Here is a 21,904-nt window from a genome sequence, read left to right as displayed (position 1 = left end):
TGCACGTGTAAACAGAAACAAACACACAGTTACACTTGCGCGCTCTTAGCCCACTACAACATACATATACAACCACCACAATACTGATGCCAGTGGTGCACGCATGTGTGTAGAAACACATTTTTCACTCTTCACGCAAACAAGTTCATATACAAGATCAGCACATGTATAGACAATCCACCTAACCCCTACATGCAGCCACAAGAATTGCGCACATAAGAACAACACAGATGAAAGGAGGAAGGCTTGCTGGCAGCTATGACGAAAGTAGGCACACAATAGTAGTGTGTACTATGCAATCAGGACACATGTGCCCCCCATAGGTAATTAAAACAAATACCAGCAATCAGTGTACACGCGTGCAGCCACACACTATGCACATTTCCTTTATGCGCCATCATGAACTCAGTCAGGCAGTATTCACTCGTATGTAGACACAACCTTTGTACACGCAGTGTTCAGGCGCACCCATGTAACGAATAGGCTTTTTAACAGTCGCAATAATAAGCCACAGAAACACAGCTAGTCCGTGCCTTGTAATCCTTAAATCAAAGTTTACACGACGGCTCAAAGCCGTGAAATAAAACAAGCCGAGGAAGGTGAGGGAGAGGAGTGAGCAACAAGAACAGACCGGGGTGGGGTAAGCTACTTGAGTGACTGGGAGGAGGGTGGGACACCACACCACTGCAGATAACATAACACTATAGAAGCCAGCTTTGTGTGTCATTTACCAACAACGCTGAGCTACAGGAACGTGTACAGTACTTTAGGAAAACAACCAACGGGGATTGACCGTTCAGTTCACAGTAGGCTGTCAGTCGGAAATCGTCCGCTGCTGCAGGGAAACCATGTCCTGGCTCCTGTGTTCGACCATCACTCAAACTCACCATTCGGAGTCAAACCCAGAACTTTCCCTTTCCCTACAATCGCACATCAAAGTAGGAGGGCATGTGCGCGCAGCGACAAACTGTCACCACCAGTCCCACATCTGTGAGAAGTTGGCCTGATAGGTGATGTTTCCAATTCTGGAACCACCTATTATCAGACCAAACAATCCCTTATGGTGTCAGGTTGTAAGTCAACCTTGTTAGACAAGCTATCCTAGGGGTAGCATGGACTAAGCAGCCTAAAGGCTTAACTTAAGAGGTCGTGTTAAGCGAGCTGTTTTACCACATACAATCCTGTAATATCAAATGAAAGGACACCACACAAGTATATATTATGAAAATATATGTGTTTATTACTAAAAACAATCCCCAGTATTCTTTATGAATAAAGGGGCACAAGCGTTAAATCAAAAGCACAGTTTAAACATACAAAGTTGCACAATTATGGATGAGGGCGGGGGGCCACTCAAACCATATACTAAACAAGTGGTATAAGAGATACCAATCGAACAGTGGTTAGGCCTAGGGCCTAGGGAATCGCTGGGAGCAGTCAGGACAAGCAGTGCTGAAGTCGGGAGAGGCCCACGGGATTCGGGAGCAGTGCGGAAAGCGCACGCATGCACCAATGTTAACCAATGGTGCGTAAAAGTTGTAAAGTTAAAGTTTAAGGACACTTCCGCTGAACCTAGAGGAACAAAACTTAAGACACAGACCCTAGAGATGTGTACCAGTGTGGGAACACCGGCGGAGCAAAGTTACCTCACCCACAGGAAGTGGGTGCACAGGGTCGAAGTTGAGTCGGGTTTCGTCACGCAGGCTCTTGGTGCTTGAAGCTGAAAGGGCTGCAGGCGGGGTGAAAGAGAAGTGTCCGGTGGAGTACGAGGGTGGACTCAAGTCGAAAAGTACCTGAAAGCAGAGGGGACAGAGTCTGGGTCACTCAGCAGTGACCAGGGTGGAACCAGGACGGAACCAGGCAATGTCGGGCGCAATCAGGTTGCTGTCGAGGAGCTTCTCTCCGCTGTCACGTGGGCTCTGGGGCATCTACGACGTCCAAGAGCAGGTCACGATCTGTCCCACGCAGGCTCTCGCCGTCGGCGCTGTCGGCTTCAGGATTGGAGCACACAACACTTGGCAAAAGCAATCCACGCGGAACCGGGAGATTGCTTCTCACTCAAACCAGGAGAGTCAGAGTGGGGGCTCCTTTTCAGGGGAGCTGGTGCAGATCTGGAGCAACCAGATTCGCAGGTCGATTTCAAGTTTTCGTCGGCACAGGGGCCACTAGCCGGCTGGCAAGTGACCGGGCCAACGCGTTGAGCCAAAAGTAGCAGAAGGGCCCCACGCAGCACTCGATGAGTGTAGAGGGGTGACCTTCGGTGCAAGAGTGGCTCAGGGTTGGGGCTTCTCAAACCCCGGTGTACAGCTTCGAGGGTCACTCGTGGGCTGCACGGTCAGCGTCTCGTGGTCAATTCAAGATGGCGTGCCCCACGCTTCCGGTCGCCTCCACGGGTCTCAGCTCTGCAGGGACTGTGGATCGGGCTGTTGGAAAGCAGGCAGGCTTGATCTCGTCGATCTCTGTTGCTCGAGTTCCGGCGGGAACTGCAACAAATTAGACGTCGATAGCTGGATGGTGCCTGTTTGCACAGGGTGGTCACTCCTTGACCACAAGGGAGATTCTTCAGGCTTCTACGTCGAGTAGGATGTCGAAGGGTCCAGAATTCGTTTCTTATGTTTCTTCAGGATAATCCGAAGTGCATTGGCACTGCTCCCAGTCTTATACTAATTTTGGGGGCTGGATTTCCTGCTAGGTCCCCTCCTATGGGTGGGACCCAGGAAGTGGGTGGATACACCCCCTTCCTTTGATCCAGGCCGCCCTGGCACGAGGGCTGGAGTGCCCCAGAACCGTTTTGGCCGGATTATGCAAAGGGCAGCCTTGTGCGCCCCAGGCAGTGTCTGGTTTCTTTCAGACCTCCCTGCTACAATCCACTATCTCCTGTCTGGAGGGTGGTAACACCCTCCTGCAACAGGAAACCCTTTGTCCAGGCCCCATTTGGCTGAGTTTCGGTCAGCTTCAGGGGGTCAGACTCTTGTCTGTGGCAGAGGCATCCATTTTGTGGATCTAAGGCCCTTTTAGAAATTAACCGCATTTAAGTAAAGTAACATGTCTGACCCCTCTAGAGGGGTGGAATGCTATCCCCGTCGCCAGAACTGGCGAGGGGATAGTATTCCAAATCGTATGACACCTTACACGACATGTTTTGATAAAGCCAAACCAAAGTTGCTATATAACCGCGAGGATTATAAGGCACTTAAGAGTATATGGTATGGCATTATCCTGAAACAGCTTAGGGAGTTGTTCCCGACAGCTGCAGACAGGCTCAGCTCATGCTAGAGCTCCATCTCACATTAAACCACGCACTCTGCCTCCAGGATTGATGAGGCCTTCCATAGGAGTGGCTCACAGGTTTATATGTGTCCAGATATAGGTTTAGATATAGGTATACTATATCTAAGTAAGGGGTGATTACACCACCTTACCCCAGCTGAGTGATCAGCCAGTTGTGTCAATTTAAGAACCAGCCAGGGGTGGCAAAAGATATGCTGCAGCCCCTGGTAGGCCTTGGTGGCCCCTATGCCCTGGGCACCTATAGTGCATTATACAGGGGCTGACAAGGGGTCCATTTCCAATTGTGGTATGTACCTAGGGTACATGGAATCCATTTTACAGAGAGAGCAGATGGCCTGGGGCCCTGATTAGCAGGGAACCAGGTCAACTAAATCAAAAAACCAGCTAAACACAGGCAAAAAATCTGGGGTATCCATAGTCAGGTAGCCACCTTCCTACACAACCCCCCCCCCCAAACGAAAGGAGATAAGGCTATCCTTGGCCAGGTAAGCCTATATTGCCTGAGTGGCCATATAAGGAAGTACCTGCACTAGCATGGGAACCCCCTGTCTCATGGTCCACTAAGCAGTCCCTCACCCTTGGGGTATTAGAGGGTCTCCACCATAGGGAATCACTACCTTGGGTGTGTTTATGCAAAGTTAAAGGCTGGTTTGGATATGGAGTATTGAAGTGAGGCTCTACTAATTTAGGGCTTAGCTTCCTCCAATTATCTTCCACCATGTGTGCCTTTCTTTCTTTAACTGAGTTGCACTGTGCTCTCAGGGTCAACCTCTGGCTACCTAAAGCTGGAGGCTGGGTCCCTCTGTTTGGCTTGCTGGAGGGACAGTTCAGGTTTGGGCCCTTTGGGTCCTAGGTTTGGCTGTGCCCAACAGAATCCATCTGTGGGAGGTCCCTAACTGTTTTTAAGGGGGCTCCCTCAGGAGTTTTTAAAGTTTTCACCTCACTAGGGCTACTAGTTTTGGTGCCCCTAATCTGTTGATGGGGGTGCTTTATTTGACAGGGGGCCCTCTGGGTCTCACTGTCCTTCTTGTCCTCTGCAGCCCTGGGCTGGCTAAGGCAAGGTAGAGAGGGGCAGGTTACCTGCTCCAGACTGGGTCCCACCTGAGAAGGGTCCACCGCCATCAGAGGCTCTGTCAGGCCAGGCCTAACAACCTCTGGGGCAGTTCCTTCATCAGGGGTAAGATCAGTTCCCTGAGGAGGCTGATCCTGTCCTAAAGTCTGGGTGAGGGGGAGATTTCTTTTCCTCCTCCATGCTCTCAGTTTGTGTGGAGTTATCCATCATTTCAGGCTTCACAACACACATATCAGTTTGAGTTTGGGCTGTGGCCATCACAGCCCCACCAACCTTTTCAGGAGGAGACTCAGTTTGGGTTTCTGCTGTTATCATAACAGCTTTGCTAGTCTGTTCAGGAAGAGCTTTTGCTAAAGATAGGGCAGAGAGTTTCTCAGCCCTACCAACCTTTTCAGGAAGGACATCTTGAATTGGGGCTGTAGCCATTACAGCCCCACTAACCTTTCCATTGGAATTTACCATTCTAGAATGGGTTTCCTGTTCAACCTCAGCCCAGGCTGAGATTTCCAAATCATTACCAAGTAGACAGTCCACAGGCAAGTTTGATGACACTGCCACTCTCTTTGGGCCAATGACACCTCCCCAGCTGAGACTTACTACTGCCATGGGATGATTTGTTTTGATACCATCAATGTTTGTCACCTGGTATGTGGCACCAGGTAAAAGTTGCTTAGAGGGGACTATACCATCAGCCACCATGGTGATGCTAGCCCCTGTGTCTCTAAAAGCTTCAACTTTCAAACCATTGATGATGGGCTCTTGTCTATACTTGCTCAAGGTATTTGGGCAATCAGAGAAGTTGGCAAACCCCATGCCAGTCTCATAAACAAGATCATTGGGTGATGGGGACCTGGATAGGCCAGGGTCCACCTGAGCTCCAAACGTAAACCCACCCAGATTCCTGCGTGTGCTCCCACTTCCTGGGGGATTACTGCTGACAGTAACAGGAGGTGTTGGAGCTGGCTTTGGAGGTATATTTTCTTTATTGCCATTCTTGGGACAACAGTTGTCTGTTTTGTAATGCCCAACCTGTTTACAGACATGACAATAAGGCTTTTTCTCTGTTGAAGAAGTGTCTTGGGACCCACCCCCATTCTTGGAGTTTTGGGGCCCTGGGGAAGTCTTTTCTTTATTTTTATCCCCACCCTTATCTTGAGGCTTGGTAGACTCCTTCTTCTGGTTACTGTCCTGATTCTTAGGCCTAATCCTGGTTCTGACCCACTTGTCTGCCTTCTTTCCCAATTCTTGGGGAGAGGTCAGATCAGAGTCCACCAGGTGCTGGTGTAAGAGCTGGTTCTGACAATTACTTAGGATCTGCTCCCTCATAATCAAATTATACAATCCTGTAAAGTCATGTACTTTGCTGCCATGTAGCCAACCCTCCAGAGCCTTAGTAGCACAATCTACAAAATCAGTCCAGTCCTGTGTCTGTGTCTTCTGGGTGTCTCTGAACTTCAACCTGTACTGTTCAGTGGTTAAGCCAAACCCATCTATTAGGACACTCCTCAGGACTTTGTAATTGTTTGCATCCTCATGTCTAACAGTGAGGAGCTTGTCCCTCCCTTTCTCTGAAAAGGAGTACCATAAGATTGCTGCCCACTGTTCCTCAGGAACCTGCTGTACCATGCAGGCTCTCTCAAGAGCAGTTATCCACTTGTGGATGTCATCCCCTTCCTTGTAGGGGGGCACAATCTTTGTCAGGTTTCTACTATCATAGGACCTGGGTTTCTCTTTAGGAATATTGCTGCCACCAGTGGCATCTAAGCCACACAATTTTTGCTCTCTTGCCAAGGCAAGTCTAGCTTGAGCCAAGGCTACCTCCTCCCTCTCTATTTGGAGTTTGACAGCCCTCATTCTGGCCCTATGCTCTAGCTTTTCAGAAGCAGTCATGCCTCTCTGAGATTCTCTTGAGGCACTAGAAATATGAGAGTCCCCTGAGGGAGATCTCACTCTTCTGTTGCCTGGGAGAATGTTATAGGGTCTGGGGAGGTGCTGGCCCTCTCCATTCCCAAGTAGGTTTAAGTTGGCCTGGCTAAGCCTGGCAACTCCAACCTGGCTACCCCTCTGATCCTGATCTTCTGGGTCCTCTACATCTGAGTCCTCCTCCCCCTCTTCTCCTTCTTCTCCTTCTTCCTCCTGAGGGTTATCAGTTACAGTGGGGTTTACTCCATCTCCTGACTCTAAGGTAACTTCATTCACCTTTTCTAAGTCATCCTGCTCTAGAATGGCTATCAGGATAGGACAGGTGGGACTTCTGCCCCTTTTTAACCCTCTTGATATGCACAAGGCAATCAAGTCCTTTCGGGTTAACTTGTCATAGCTGGAAGTTGCCTTGGTAAGGTCAACTGTCACAGGAGCAGACCCTGAGGCTTTTCCTGTGTCAGACATGACTGCTAGTGAGGTGTAAGTGGTGCACTTACCTACACTAAGTGTTTTCCTACTGTACCTTGGTAGTGAGTTGTAGTCAGGGTGTGCTAATCCCTTTAATCTACAACTACTAAGTTCAGTAGAACTTAATATGCTAAGCTTTTGATTTTATATGTACCTAGAGGTACTTGATGTGATCTTTCAATTTGATAAAAGATTGCAATGGTAAAACAACAGCAAGCTCAAATCCGCACCGCTGCTCACCAATGTGAGAAGTTGGCCTGATAGGTGATGTTTCCAATTCTGGAACCACCTATTATCAGACCAAACAATCCCTTATGTTGTCAGGTTGTAAGTCAACCTTGTTAGACAAGCTATCCTAGGGGTAGCATGGACTAAGCAGCCTAAAGGCTTAACTTAAGAGGTCGTGTTAAGCGAGCTGTTTTACCACATACAATCCTGTAATATCAAATGAAAGGACACCACACAAGTATATATTATAAAAATATATGTGTTTATTACTAAAAACAATCCCCAGTATTCTTTATGAATAAAGGGGCACAAGCGTTAAATCAAAAGCATAGTTTAAACAGACAAAGTTGCACAATTATGGATGAGGGCGGGGGGCCACTCAAACCATATACTAAACAAGTGGTATAAGAGATACCAATCGAACAGTGGTTAGGCCTAGGGCCTAGGGAATCGCTGGGAGCAGTCAGGACAAGCAGTGCTGAAGTCGGGAGAGGCCCACGGGATTCGGGAGCAGTGCGGAAAGCGCCCGCATGCACCAATGTTAACCAATGGTGCGTAAAAGTTGTAAAGTTAAAGTTTAAGGACACTTCCGCTGAACCTAGAGGAACAAAACTTAAGACACAGACCCTAGAGATGTGTACCAGTGTGGGAACACCGGCGGAGCAAAGTTACCTCACCCACAGGAAGTGGGTGCACAGGGTCGAAGTTGAGTCGGGTTTCGTCACGCAGGCTCTTGGTGCTTGAAGCTGAAAGGGCTGCAGGCGGGGTGAAAGAGAAGTGTCCGGTGGAGTCCGAGGGTGGACTCGAGTCGAAAAGTACCTGAAAGCAGAGGGGACAGAGCTTGGGTCACTCAGCAGTGACCAGGGTGGAACCAGGACGGAACCAGGCAATGTCGGGCGCAATCAGATCACTGTCGAGGAGCTTCTCTCCGCTGTCACGTGAGCTCTGGGGCATCTACGACGTCCAGGAGCAGGTCACGATCTGTCCCATGCAGGCTCTCGCCATCGGCGCTGTCGGCTTCAGGATTGGAGCACACAACACTTGGCAAAAGCAATCCACGCGGAACCGGGAGATTGCTTCTCACTCAAACCAGGAGAGTCAGAGTGGGGGCTCCTTTTCAGGGGAGCTGGTGCAGATCTGGAGCAACCAGATTCGCAGGTCGATTTCAAGTTTTCGTCGGCACAGGGGCCACTAGCCGGCTGGCAAGTGACCGGGCCAATGCGTTGAGCCAAAAGTAGCAGAAGGGCCCCACGCAGCACTCGATGAGTGTAGAGGGGTGAGCTTCGGTGCAAGAGTGGCTCAGGGTTGGGGCTTCTCAAACCCCGGTGTACAGCTTCGAGGGTCACTCGTGGGCTGGACGGTCAGCGTCTCGTGGTCAATTCAAGATGGCGTGCCCCACGCTTCCGGTCACCTCCACGGGTCTCAGCTCTGCAGGGACTGTGGATCCGGCTGTTGGAAAGCAGGCAGGCTTGATCTCGTCGATCTCTGTCGCTCGAGTTCCGGCGGGAACTGCAACAAAGTAGACGTCGATAGCTGGATGGTGCCTGTTTGCACAGGGTGGTCACTCCTTGACCACAAGGGAGATTCTTCGGGCTTCTACGTCGAGTAGGATGTCGAAGGGTCCAGAATTCGTTTCTTATGTTTCTTCAGGATAATCCGAAGTGCATTGGCACTGCTCCCAGTCTTATACTAATTTTGGGGGCTGGATTTCCTGCTAGGTCCCCTCCTATGGGTGGGACCCAGGAAGTGGGTGGATACACCCCCTTCCTTTGATCCAGGCCGCCCTGGCACGAGGGCTGGAGTGCCCCAGAACCGGTTTGGCCGGATTATGCAAAGGGCAGCCTTGTGCGCCCCAGGCAGTGTCTGGTTTCTTTCAGACCTCCCTGCTACAATCCACTATCTCCTGTCTGGAGGGTGGTAACACCCTCCTGCGACAGGAAACCCTTTGTCCAGGCCCCATTTGGCTGAGTTTCGGTCAGCTTCAGGGGGTCAGACTCTTGTCTGTGGCAGAGGCATCCATTTTGTGGATCTAAGGCCCTTTTAGAAATTAACCGCATTTAAGTAAAGTAACATGTCTGACCCCTCTAGAGGGGTGGAATGCTATCCCCGTCGCCAGAACTGGCGAGGGGATAGTATTCCAAATCGTATGACACCTTACACGACATGATTTGATAAAGCCAAACCAAAGTTGCTATATAACCACGAGGATTATAAGGCACTTAAGAGTATATGGTATGGCATTATCCTGAAACAGCTTAGGGAGTTGTTCCCGACAGCTGCAGACAGGCTCAGCTCATGCTAGAGCTCCATCTCACATTAAACCACGCACTCTGCCTCCAGGATTGATGAGGCCTTCCATAGGAGTGGCTCACAGGTTTATATGTGTCCAGATATAGGTTTAGATATAGGTATACTATATCTAAGTAAGGGGTGATTACACCACCTTACCCCAGCTGAGTGATCAGCCAGTTGTGTCAATTTAAGAACCAGCCAGGGGTGGCAAAAGATATGCTGCAGCCCCTGGTAGGCCTTGGTGGCCCCTATGCCCTGGGCACCTATAGTGCATTATACAGGGGCTGACAAGGGGTCCATTTCCAATTGTGGTATGTACCTAGGGTACATGGAATCCATTTTACAGAGAGAGCAGATGGCCTGGGGCCCTGATTAGCAGGGAACCAGGTCAACTAATTCAAAAAACCAGCTAAACACAGGCAAAAAATCTGGGGTAACCATAGTCAGGTAGCCACCTTCCTACAACATCTAACTGCCAGATCCTGACTACCTCCCCTTAAGACACTCCCCTAGCAGAGTACAGATCGGCCTACTCCAACCCGCACGAGATCAGTCAAACGTCACAGAATGACTGTGTATTTACCAACATAACTGCACACATACACACCCACACTCCCACAACACCACAACCACACAATGACACACACAACCACACAAATAAAGCCTTTCCTCCTCAGGTGTGATGTGACGTTACACACGCTGCTCAAACAAATTGATCACCCATACCAATATCCAAAAACATTACCTTTCTTGGCTATGGCCAATAGTGCTTCTTCTCTCACAGTTTTCCACTACTCTAGAAAGAGCGGTTTGTTTTTTACATTTTTTTCTCTGCTGCCGGTGCTTTTGGAAGATCCACAGGATGGGTATCTCTCTTCAGTTTTATCTGTCAGGTGCAAATCACAGGTTTGTACCCCACCTCAATCCAGGTCAAGCAAATGGGAGGGCAGTGGTGAAACTCAGGGGCTGATGGTACCAGCTGTCCCACCCTGACATTTTTGGGTGTGGCCTGGACAATCTCACTACGCTCATGTTTTCCAACATATTCCTAATAAAAATACATGCATCTATATATACATAAAAGGGTTTTCGATCAGCCCTCTTCATCCACTGGTCTGCTCAAGTGTCACGCACATTTTGCTTCCCTCATTACCACATATAGCATAAAGCAACCAGTCACCCAACTTCAGTCACTTGCTTTCTTGCACGACGAGTGACAGCATTTTGCTTGTGCACTAGTGCACGACTGCCAAAAAGTAGTCCACATCAGTGCCACGGCTGCTTTCATGTCTGTTTTAATCCATGTTTTTTAAAATGTATTTATGAGAATGGTAATTTTTTAGGCCTCACCTGCGACAGCACATGCGCTTCATGAACCATGGCTTGCAAGGGGTATCGTTTACAATACAGAGCTTGGAGCCCTGCATGAGGTCTTGCATGCAGGGTTAATGTTTACAAGGAAGGGTTTGGAGCTAATCGTTGGTGATCAGGATGGATATGGATACTGATTTCGAGTCACTGGGTTGACCCTGAGTGGAAACAGGCAAAGAGCGCAGTCTATAACTCAAGATCTGGTGTGCTCAGGGGCCAATTTAGGCCTGGATTTCTCCACACCCTGTCAGGAACTAGGGCAGTCCTAACTGTGGCTCACACTTCTTCAGGCATCTCGAGTTAATTCTGGTGTTGAAACCATGCCAGATAACAAATATGCTTTATGGGAAAAGCACAATGTGACCGGAGGGCAACACAGTGAAATAAGTCATGTCTGGTTGCTCTGTTGACTAAAATATCCATTCTAGAAATCAGCATTTGACATCATGGTCACAGTAAGTAACAGTAGATGTGCTATTTTCAAAACCAACACGTAAATTAAAAAAGTGTCATTTAAAATACCAATCGCTCAAACTTCCCTAATGCGAAAAGTTAAAAGTATGGGCATTGTAAATCACAAAACAAAAAAATAAAATGTCATTTAGAAAACCAATAGCTCAAACTTTCCTACTGCGAGACCTATTGGCAACGCCAGTGCTTGTTTTGAGTGCCTGCTCCCTGCTTTTCCCTAATTTTTCACTGCTTTCTCCTTCCTTTCCCACCGTTTTTTTTGAGTGCTTTATCCTTGCCAGGAAAGGACACAAGAGTTGGATTTTCGAATAAACAGATCACCACACAACAGTTAGCAACACAAGCGCGTTGAGGCCCTTATGGGTGATTTGCTGCGCTTAATAAATCCTTGATTCACTGATTGATTAATTAAAGCTTTAGAGGGGAACAGCACTGGAGATATTGATTACAAGCAGAAGGGTAAAAGCAGTGCTTAATTTAAAAAAAGAATGGGGCATATTATCAATGGTCAGCGACAGTTATCGATGGCCGCGCTTAGCAAAAATGATGTTATCGTAAGCTATCTCTGGTATTTATCGCCCTGGAGTAAAGCGTTATTAATTACGCGCTACCAGGGCGTTAAAAATTCCAGAGATAGCGAGGTTATCGCCCTTTTGCAGGGAACATTGCTGGTTTTCCAGCGATGTTCCCTGCAAAAGGGCGATATCCTTGCTGATATGACCCACAGGGTCGTATCAGCAAAATCCACCCCCATGCTAGGGATAGGTATGTCTGCATTTTAGCAGGTGTTAGATTTTGGCGAAAGCTGCAGTTTTCACCAAAATCTAATGTGTGCTAAAATCATGTGGGCTGCCTTGTAAATATCGCGATGTAAACATCAGCGATATTTGCAAGGTAGTCCATCCGGGGTACGCCCAGTGACGCCCACTTTGCATCTCATTGGCGATGCAAAGTGAGGCGTTGGGAAAGAGGGTGCTAACATGCGATTATGCATGTTTGCACCCTCTTGTAAATAGGGTGATAGTTTTATCTCTGCTTTTTTGGCTTTGTAAAATAAAGCCCTTGTAAATATGCCCCAATGAGTGCATGGGCCAGAGCTCTGCTCAGATACCCTCGGCCAAAGTAATTACATGTTAGCACGCTGCATACCAGGGCTGCTAGTCCTAAACCCACCTCATGCCTCTTTAATCCATTAGCAGACACTCCCTGTCCCTTTCTGAGACTTCTGTGGGTTCCTGTTTCTCCCTTTATGAAGTTTTTTCGGCCTTTCTCTTCCTTTTTCTTTCCGCTTTGTTTATTTTTCTGAAAAATAACTGCTGGTCCTAACAACAAGTGCCAGCGCCCCCTACTGACAACCAAATTGAAAGCACTGGGTAAAAGTATGGGTGAGAGGGACAATGGACCTCTGACATGCCTGACTTAAGACCCAAAAGGGGCGGGGTTGGATACATTGAAACACCCCAGGGCACAAAAGTGGAGTGCAAACTTCAACAAGAGTGCTCTGTTCTGGAAAGTTCCCTGAGCACGAAAAATAAATATTTTTGGCCTTTGCATTAAGTCAGCATCAACACTTGTTATGGATGTGCTGGACTTATGCTGGATCACTCACCATAGCAGGAGGAACAGGAGGTGGTTGCACCTTGTTTCACATATAAAACCTACGGGCATATTATCAAGCACAGCGTTAAGATTATTGCAACTTTAGCGGCAGAAAACTGGAACTAGGAAGAGGTGTGGCGCCGCGGCCAGGGCGACTGACGCTGGAATCTGGGGATCACGGTTCGATCACCGGCTCCGGCGGCAGGTTAGCCCAGCACCATGTGACTCTGGGCAATAGCTTGCTTAATCTTCCCGACTGCCCCCAGCGCCTAGAGACCCTAACGGGTGATTGTGCGCTTGACAAATGTGGATTATTATTATTAAAGCGGCGATAATAAGCTTGATAATACGTAGTAGAGAATTCCCATAGAAGTCCATGCTCTCACCAGAGCATGGGCTCCTATGGGAATTCACAAGGGGGTATTATCAAGCCCATTATCGCCGCTTTAGCAGCAGTTTTCTGCTGCTAAACTGGCGATAATTTTTACGCTGTTTCTTGATAATATGTTCCTTAGAGTTGCAAGCTCACTGTCTCGAGGTCTAGCTATTCGAGTCAATCCTTTGCCTGTGTGTGATGTCGTGTTGTAGGAAGCAGAGCAGTTGTGGGGGGGAGGCGTGACGTCATAGGTCTCTTCCTCTGTCCTCTCACTTTGTGGTGCAGGGAAACAAATGGAAACTGGATTCAGTGGTGAATGCCCCCAGCATGCAGCCCCCCACCCATCAATGACCATAGGTCTGCTGGAGCCAGGCTGATGGATGGAGCTGGCATTAGCCACTTAATGGAGATGCCACTCAGAGACCTTCCAGGGAGGAACACTACATCTCTCCAGTTAATTGAGCTGTCCCCGGGGACTGTATAAATCCGCCGATAGAGCAGTGGCCCTAAGACGCATTGAGTGTCCCTTGCCCTCCGCAGAGTGACACAGAAGAATTGGGCCAGTGCACAGGGATCTAACCAGGCACCTCATTGGTGACGACTGCAGCTTGTCGTAGCTACAGACTTTGTCGTTGCAACGTTTCCAAACCACGCAGCAAGCAACAGTTGGCTGCTGTCCCACAGCAAGCTGTTCCTCCCTTTAACCCCTTGCATGCTCATGACGGTCCCTGGCCATCATGCATCATGGTGGACGTGTGCGGAGGACAGCCAGGGGTCGTCCGAATCCCACCCACTTTTAAAAACTCCAGCACAGCGTGAAAATCCGCGCTGCATGCAAGGGGTTAATTTCAGGATATCCTGGGGCTGGAAAATAGCTGGGAAACACATGGTCCGGTAGATGGCGAAGAGGAGGTTGTGGCAGGGAAGAGGGTTGAGACTGGGGACGCAATACTGAACTTAAGAACCATACTCAGGCGTTAGTAGGGGATGGATGGTGGAGGTCACCCCTGGGGAACTCAGTGGGAGGTGTGTAACACAGTAAAGAACAATTTAAGAGGATGAATGGGGCAAGGGATTTGGTGGCATGGGACTTCCGCCAACCCTGGCATCCACCTGTTGCGCCTGTTGGACCCTCACACCCAGCTGAAATTGTTTCCTACTGGTGCAAATGGTTGCTGAAGCATCTACCCTTTTGATTTTTAGGTCTCACCTACCAGACAGCGTAAGCTGTCTGGTTCTGAAAGGCCTATTGTGTACTTGCAGTGGGCTTACAGCCTGCCCATTCTTTCCCATTGGTTGGCTTTACTGAAACTAAAATGCTCTTCTTATTTGATGGCTTGCCTCCTCTTCCTGTGTTTGCCCCTCTCCTAGAGCATGAACACATTACCATGTGTCTGATGGATCACGTATAACCTTCCTCAGCCTACTCTTAAGGTACTACTTTTGTATTTTTGTTTGAGCTCTCCCTGAGAGTGCATGTGTTTTCAGTTCTCTTCCTTTTATGCTTCTCTTCCTGAAAATTACTAGCATCCGGCTGCTGTGTTTATTTCTCCCTTTGGTGCTGTTCACTTGCTCTTGTGTGCTTCTCACCCTAAACTCCCCTGTGCTCCCTGTTGCTCTCTCCCTCACATGCTTCTTCCCCATGTTGCTTTCTCCACATGTGCTGCTCACTCTATCATTTACTCTTCTCTCTGTCCTTGTGCTTCATGTTGTTCTCTCCATTGTCAATCAATCAATCAGGATTCATAAAGCGCTTCATATCCCCTGTGAGGGTCTCAAGCAGCTGGGGATGCTAGCTGCTTCACCGTGCTCTGTTCATTGGAACTGCCATGTAAGCGGTGAAAACGAGTAAAAAGCAGGAGAAAGCAGTCAGACAATCAGTGGGAGAGGAAGGAAAAAGCAGTAAAAACCGAGGGGGAAGCAGGATAAAGCACCCTGAAAAACATGGGGAGAAGAAGGAGAAAGCAGTAAATAATTATGTAAAAGCAGGAGAAAGCACTCAGAAAAGCATGGGGAAAGGAAGGAGAAAGCAGTAAAAAATGAGGCAAAAGCAGAAGAAAGCATGCAAAAAACAGGGGAAAGGTAGGAGAAAGCAGTGGGGTCACACTGCAGCCTCCATTATGTAGATCCTGGGAAGGGCACTGGAAGGGGGTGGGCCGGGCTGGGTGGGAGGTGGGAAGATGGGCTGCAGGCAGGAATGGCAAATGAGTAAAAAACAGGGATTAGCAGTGAAAAACTAAGTAAACGCAGCATAAAAACAAGGCACAAGCAGGAGAAAACACTCAGAAAAACTGGAAAACAAGGCAAAAGTAAGAAGAAGCACTCAGAAAAATGGGGAGGAATCAGAGTAGTGCAGTGGTACAGGGAGATCTGGGCCTGCGGTCTGCTCCCCATTGTGTGCTTCCCCCCCACCTTACTGATGTCTCCCTCATGTGCTCCTTTTACCCTTCAGCCACCACATGCTCTCCCCAGCTTCTTTTTTTACTTTTACTTTGCGCTCTTGCACTATAAAAGTTTCTTTTTAAAATGTAACAATCCAAGTGGCATCTATCCAATTCTTACCTAACGAACTCCTCATCTGCAATTTTCTATCACATCTTAAAAAGACAGACAACACCTACATTCACAGGAGGTACTCAAACACATATGCTCACAACCAGATTATACACACATCCACTACACACAATAAAAACTATGTTCCCACACTTTACACATACCACAAATGCATGAACATGCATTCATCACTCCTCCATATACAGATATACATGCACACACACACACACTCACACACAGGTACTCTGCTTAGACTTACCTACAGATACACAATATTCATGTGCTCATAATTTACTATTGATCATGAGAGAGGTCATTCTTATAAATGTTTATGTTTACCTTACACATACATAAACAACTCACAAAGACACAGATGAAACCTATACACAGTACATCCAAAATGCATACACAGAGAACTCATCTGCATTCAGATATGTCTTCCTGGGCAGGAAAAGAATGGGGGGTGGCACATCTGAATAGGCAGTGTCCTGTTTCCCACACAAAGGGCTGATTACCCCCTATTGACAGTCTGGAGCCAGGGATGGGCAGAAAGGGGGACCTGTGCACTTCAAGGGCCTGCTTTTAAGTCACCCCCACTTAAAAGGTACAACTGGGTATAAGTACTGGGGTTCTGACCCTACCAAGACAGTACGCTACTGGACCTGTGAAGAACTCTACCAGATGTAAAGACTACCGGTGAAGAACTCTGCCAGGAGTAAAGTCTGCTATGCTACAAGGATTGCCACTATGTTTGACTGCTGCTCTGGAAAAACTGCATTTCTGCTCTGCTGCCCTTCTGCCTGATGTTCTCTGCCCTGCTGACGGCAAGGACTGGACCCATCTCACTTGGTTTCAGAGTGACTTCTAGGGCTTGCTGGCTTTCCCCCTGTTCTGAAGTCTCAGGGTCATCAAAGACTTCCTTCAACCCTGCAAAGGCACCTGGACTTTGCATCTGTGAGTCTTGCCCTGCCAAATGGTGCCAATCCAATCCTGGGCCCTAGAAAGGTGAGTTCTACTGTACAAAACCATAAAAATCGGCACAGTGACGACTTTGCTCCGATCAGAACCTATGCATTGCCCTTCGATGCCAACGCAGGAGCAGATCAGTGACACCGATTAAACAGGCTGCTCGGCTCGAAGAGGACTGACAGCACGGCTCAACAACAACGCAGCATATGCATGGTAAAGGGGTCTGTCGATGAAGCCTTTATCACCTGCGCAGATTGGAACTGACAAATCGTGGCTTGCTCCATCCAAGGTACTTTTTGCCGGCCTGCCCTCCATCGCCGGTCCTCTTGATGCTATTTGCTTCCAAGCACTACTTTTTTGATTTATTCTTTAAAAAATAATACCTCTAGTTCTACTTATTGGATGTTGGTCTTGTTTTACTCATAAACATATCTATTTTTCTAAACCTACGTGGAGTATTCTTGTGGTGTTTTCATTGTTTTACTTTGTGTGTGTGTGTGTGTGTGTGTGTGTGTGTTGCACAAATACTTTACACATTGCCTCTTAAGTTAAGCCTGACTGCTCTGTGCCAGGCTACCAGAGAGTGAGCATAGGTTAGTTTAGGGTACGTATCTGACTTACCCTGACTAGGATTGTGGTCCCTACTTGGACAGGGTTCATATCTCTGCCAAATAGGGGCACAATTTCTAACAGGTGAGATTTGGCCTGCATGGTGCAATCATGTGTTTGGCTAGCCCGAAAGCTGCACTTGAATCAATTAGGGATGACGTTTCTTGGTGGGTAGAAGGTTCTGGCCAGATATTAAAGTCCCCTAAGAGAAGGCAGTAAGTGGAGGTAAGTAGGAATGGAGACCAAAAGTCTGCTGGGAGATTACCAAAACTGCTAGCTGAGCATGGATGGAGCTAAGCTATTATGCAACTTAACGAGACAATGGTAGAAATGAAGATCTTTACGCCCAACAGGTCAGCATTTAGGAATGGATTAAGAGCCCTACCTTTTTCTGTAGCAGAGCCTGAAATTATGGCTTGGTGGCTCCCTCTTTTACCTTGGCAAGGAAGATACATTGCTATTGCTAGCAGGTGATTATAGGGCCAGGTGTGGGGCATTAAGAGTCCTAAACTTAGTAATGAGCCAAAGAGGCAGACCTGCACCTTGAATAAGATTACAGATATCCAGACCATGCTGGTGGGAAAACAGCCCATGAACCAGCAAGCACATCAGGGGAGTTAGGATCCGAGTGCTCTGCGGGGCTTGATTTTGAGAAGAGACAATGCTGTGAGGTAAGGGTAGGATGATGTTGCTTAGGGGAGCATGAGCTTAGACAAGGGGTTCTGTACGAGGATGGCTCACCATACTATCTGTAATGGACCCAGTAAAATGGGTAGTAGTCGATGCTTGGGATTGTTTTTACTCACTGCAGGATGCCCACTGCCCATGTCTGCTGCAGATCTCATAATATAAGTGGGTGGTCAGAGCCAGACATCCCTGCAATAGGTAGCCAGCGTAAGGAAGACATGGGAAAAGTGATGCAAAGTAGGCGGCCAGCCCTGTAAGCTAGGCGAGCTGCAGCATGTATGGATGCTTGAGTGCATGGATGAGTGACAAGGCAAAAGTAGCAAATGTATGATGACTTTCTGAGTGATTAAACCCATCAAACCAGAACTATTGGAATTGCCAAGGTTTGTTTAGTGGTGCTGATAATATTGCTTATCATGTCCACAAATATGACCTGCTATTGTGCCTTGATTGATTGGTTCTTACGGTTTCACTAAAAACAGATACAGAAAATAATAAAATACTCGTAAAAAAATCAATAAAATATTTGGAAAATATTTGAAAACTTATATTACAGCTTTCCCTGTGGAGCTTTAGTGAAAAGTAAAAGTCTATAGTTTATGATACGATTCTCTGACTTCTTTAATTGTGTTTAACACTTTTGTTTAAATCTGTCAACAAATTATAGAGTAACATCTGAAAAAGGATTTCGAAACCAAAGAGTACAGATTGAGAAGAACAAACCCTCAATTCACAAACTTAAGCTTGAATGAAAGAAATTAGACTCAGATGGCAATCATCAGATGTGCCCTTTTGCGGAATGGAACAAAACCGTCAATGACACGGTTGATGGAGCAAGGATTCAAGAAAACAAAACCAATATACACCAGACACTGACGCGGGAAAAAGCTTTACGCATGTTTAATTAACCTGGAATGAATGCAACGTGACTAAAACTCGCTTTAACTTGGGAAGAAAGCTTTGCGCATGTGCAAACCTGAATTGCGTAGAAGTAACGTGACTAACCCGCTTTGAGAGGGAAAAACTCTCATGCATGCACAAGAAAAACTAACATGTGGTCGTGAGGTATCACATGCCCGGCATCTGCTTGCTTGAACTCAAAAGAAAGCTGCTATTATTAACACTTTTTGCTCAGGAAAATAATAATAACATGGGATAGAGTAGAAGTGGGTGGTGAACAGTGAAAATTATATATTTGAGATATTTATATCTGTTTATGATCCCTCTATTGATAGTGCACATTTGGGCCTGCTATTGCATATGACCGAAAGAAAATGGTGCTGGATGAAATGGGAGCCGCACAAGCTCAGTGGATTCGCAATGTGACCTGATAACTGCCAAGTTGAATGACTGCAAAAGAGCAAGGACAGAAGTTGTGAGAAAGAGGAGTTGTGTATCCCTCGTCCATGGAGCCTGTAATAAATGTTAATAAATATAGCTACAATACATATCTGAGAATTAAAGTGGTGAATGAGCCAAAGGGGAAGGGTTTGCAGGACAATAAGGACTGAAATAAACATGAATATGTCAGCGTAGTGTGATGAAACTCCCCTTGCCCCGTCCAATCATATTCAGTATTTCATCAATATTTGTGACTTTTGAGGTTGGGACATGTGGAAATAAAGACTATAACTAGAGGGACTTAACTTAGCAAGATAGACATCAATGCTGAGAGAGAGAGAGAGAAGAGAGAGCTGCTTGAAGAAAAGCAGCAGACTGGAAAGAATCAGATCCAAATGACAGCCTGATTAAATTCAAAGATTCCGGAAGAACATCGAGGAGGGAGAGAGTGTAAGAGAGGGAAGCGCCCTGGTGCATCGGGTTTATAGAGACGTCTAGTAACTATCTGCCCTGTCCTGATCCTATCCTTTAGTCTTTGTCTCCTGACCTTAATTCAGGGGACCCCCACCAGGCCTTTGGCCAGAGGGTGGCTTTCAGTATTTCATTAGGTAATTATCATTCTGTCTCAAATTTGCATATTTCTTTGCAAATGTATTTTATTCTATGCATTTTGTCTCTATATCTATCGACTTTTTTTGCATTTGATTTGTTGAATGAATTCTGTTAATGAATGTCCTTGCTAAATGATTTTTTTTCTCTCCCATGTTAAGAATGATGGGGCTTGCACTGTGAATCTGTAAATGAGCATTTAATTTATGACTGAAATCTTAGATAAAGCTTATGAATCTTACCCAGAGTCTGTGGTTATTTCACTGAGATCTGTGGATTAGTTAAATAGTTGTTAATATCACCATCAACTAACTCAACTAATGGTCCATTGACCAGAGGAAAGAGTGTTGATTTGCGAAGATTAGTTAGGAATTAAAATGTTAATTTAAACCAATTTGTGGTTACAGGGAATTAACTAATCAGAACTTAAGTGAATTATAAAACGTGTCAGACTAATACCTCCTCAAAAATATATATTTGACTCCATGCTCTCGCATTTTAGAACGGATATAGCTGATAACATTCTTGTATTGGTCACTTTTGCAGATGGTCTAAAGTATCCTAGCTGGAAGCTATTAAGACCACAGAAGTGCCTGGTCCTAAGGTCATTGGCATCCCAGTTAATTTCAAACTGAACAACTCAGCCTTTTTTCTAGGTTATGTAACTGATGATGCACCAAGAGTGCAGATGAAGATTATGATGATAACCTTAATAAGATATTTTAGAAGAAGGGGAAGGTTGAACTTGAAGAACTTTTTTATGGCGTTTGACAATCTGGAGACCAAAAGCTATACCTTAACCAAGGAAGTTCTAAAAGAGCATAAGCATCTTGAAGTAGTCGAGGAAGCTCTTGCAACCCAAGATTAGCATTGGTCTGAGGAAGGGAGAGGAGATCAGGAAAATGAAAGCGATCTTAGAGCAGAACAGGGATAAGATGAAAGCCAAGGAGAACTTTGAGTACAAAGTGCCGAAAACTGTAGCAAGAAAAGAGGAAGCACTTCATTTCATTACCAACTGTCAGAAGTGTCACTACACCTGTCACTATCCATGTCAGATTCCAGATCATAGTAAAAAGCACACATGTTGGCCCATCAACAGCAACATGTGTTGTCAGATTTGTCCAGAAAAGTGTTTCTGGAATGTTAATTTTAATCAAAAATACAGATGGATTCCTGAAATTCATATAGGAACTTGTGAACAACTGAAGGAAAACTATCATCAAGCTTGAATAGAAGTCATGACAACTGAAGAGCTATTCAACAAGCTACAGAACAATGAGGTAAAACATCTTGAGTTCATGGAGCAGTCAACGAACTGCATACAGAGGCTGAAGGAAATCGTGCTGAAACCAAACCTGCTCTCAACCCCAACGTACATCGACCTGCTGATGTTCCAAGAGAAGAAGGAGGCCAAGCCAGGCTACACAGAGCACATCGATTCACTGACGGTCATGAAGGAACGGGCATTGCTCATACCTATAGGCATTACTTGAGGGAAAGTATGTACAAACGCCCTGGGGCATTCTGTCACTGAGAAAAAGAGCTAGCAGGCTCTCACTAAATTGCCCAGAGTATATCAGGCCCTCAACAAAATCCCCAAAAGCCAGCAGTTTCTCAACAAAATGCCCAGAGTATATCAGGCTCAGAAAGCCAAAATTCTTTACACAGTTTTGGCATTTTACTGGGATATTTTTGCTACTTTTTGTGCTTTCAACCTCCTTACAGTTAGTGGTAGAAATGGGTATTAGAGCAATAATAGATCCTGGACAGCTATACATTTCTGAAAAGCAGACAAAATTCAGAATTCAGCAAGGGGTCATTTGTCTAGGTCCCTCAAGGTTTTATTTTATAAAACAATAACAGTTGAAAATAAGAAAAATTGAGAATGAGTTGAAAAGAACAGGCATTTGTGCCAACGTTTTCACCTGTAACCTCTTCTAAGTATGACAGATGTTTTAAAGCAATATATCATTTCATCTTCTGTACCCTTCTGGTTGTGGTAATATATAGGACTTGTAAATTCACCAAGAACCCAACGAACCCAG

Source organism: Lissotriton helveticus, chromosome 2_2, assembly GCF_964261635.1.
Source record: "Lissotriton helveticus chromosome 2_2, aLisHel1.1, whole genome shotgun sequence".
In the NCBI taxonomy this organism is placed as follows: domain Eukaryota; kingdom Metazoa; phylum Chordata; class Amphibia; order Caudata; family Salamandridae; genus Lissotriton; species Lissotriton helveticus.
This window is presented reverse-complemented; position numbering follows the sequence as displayed.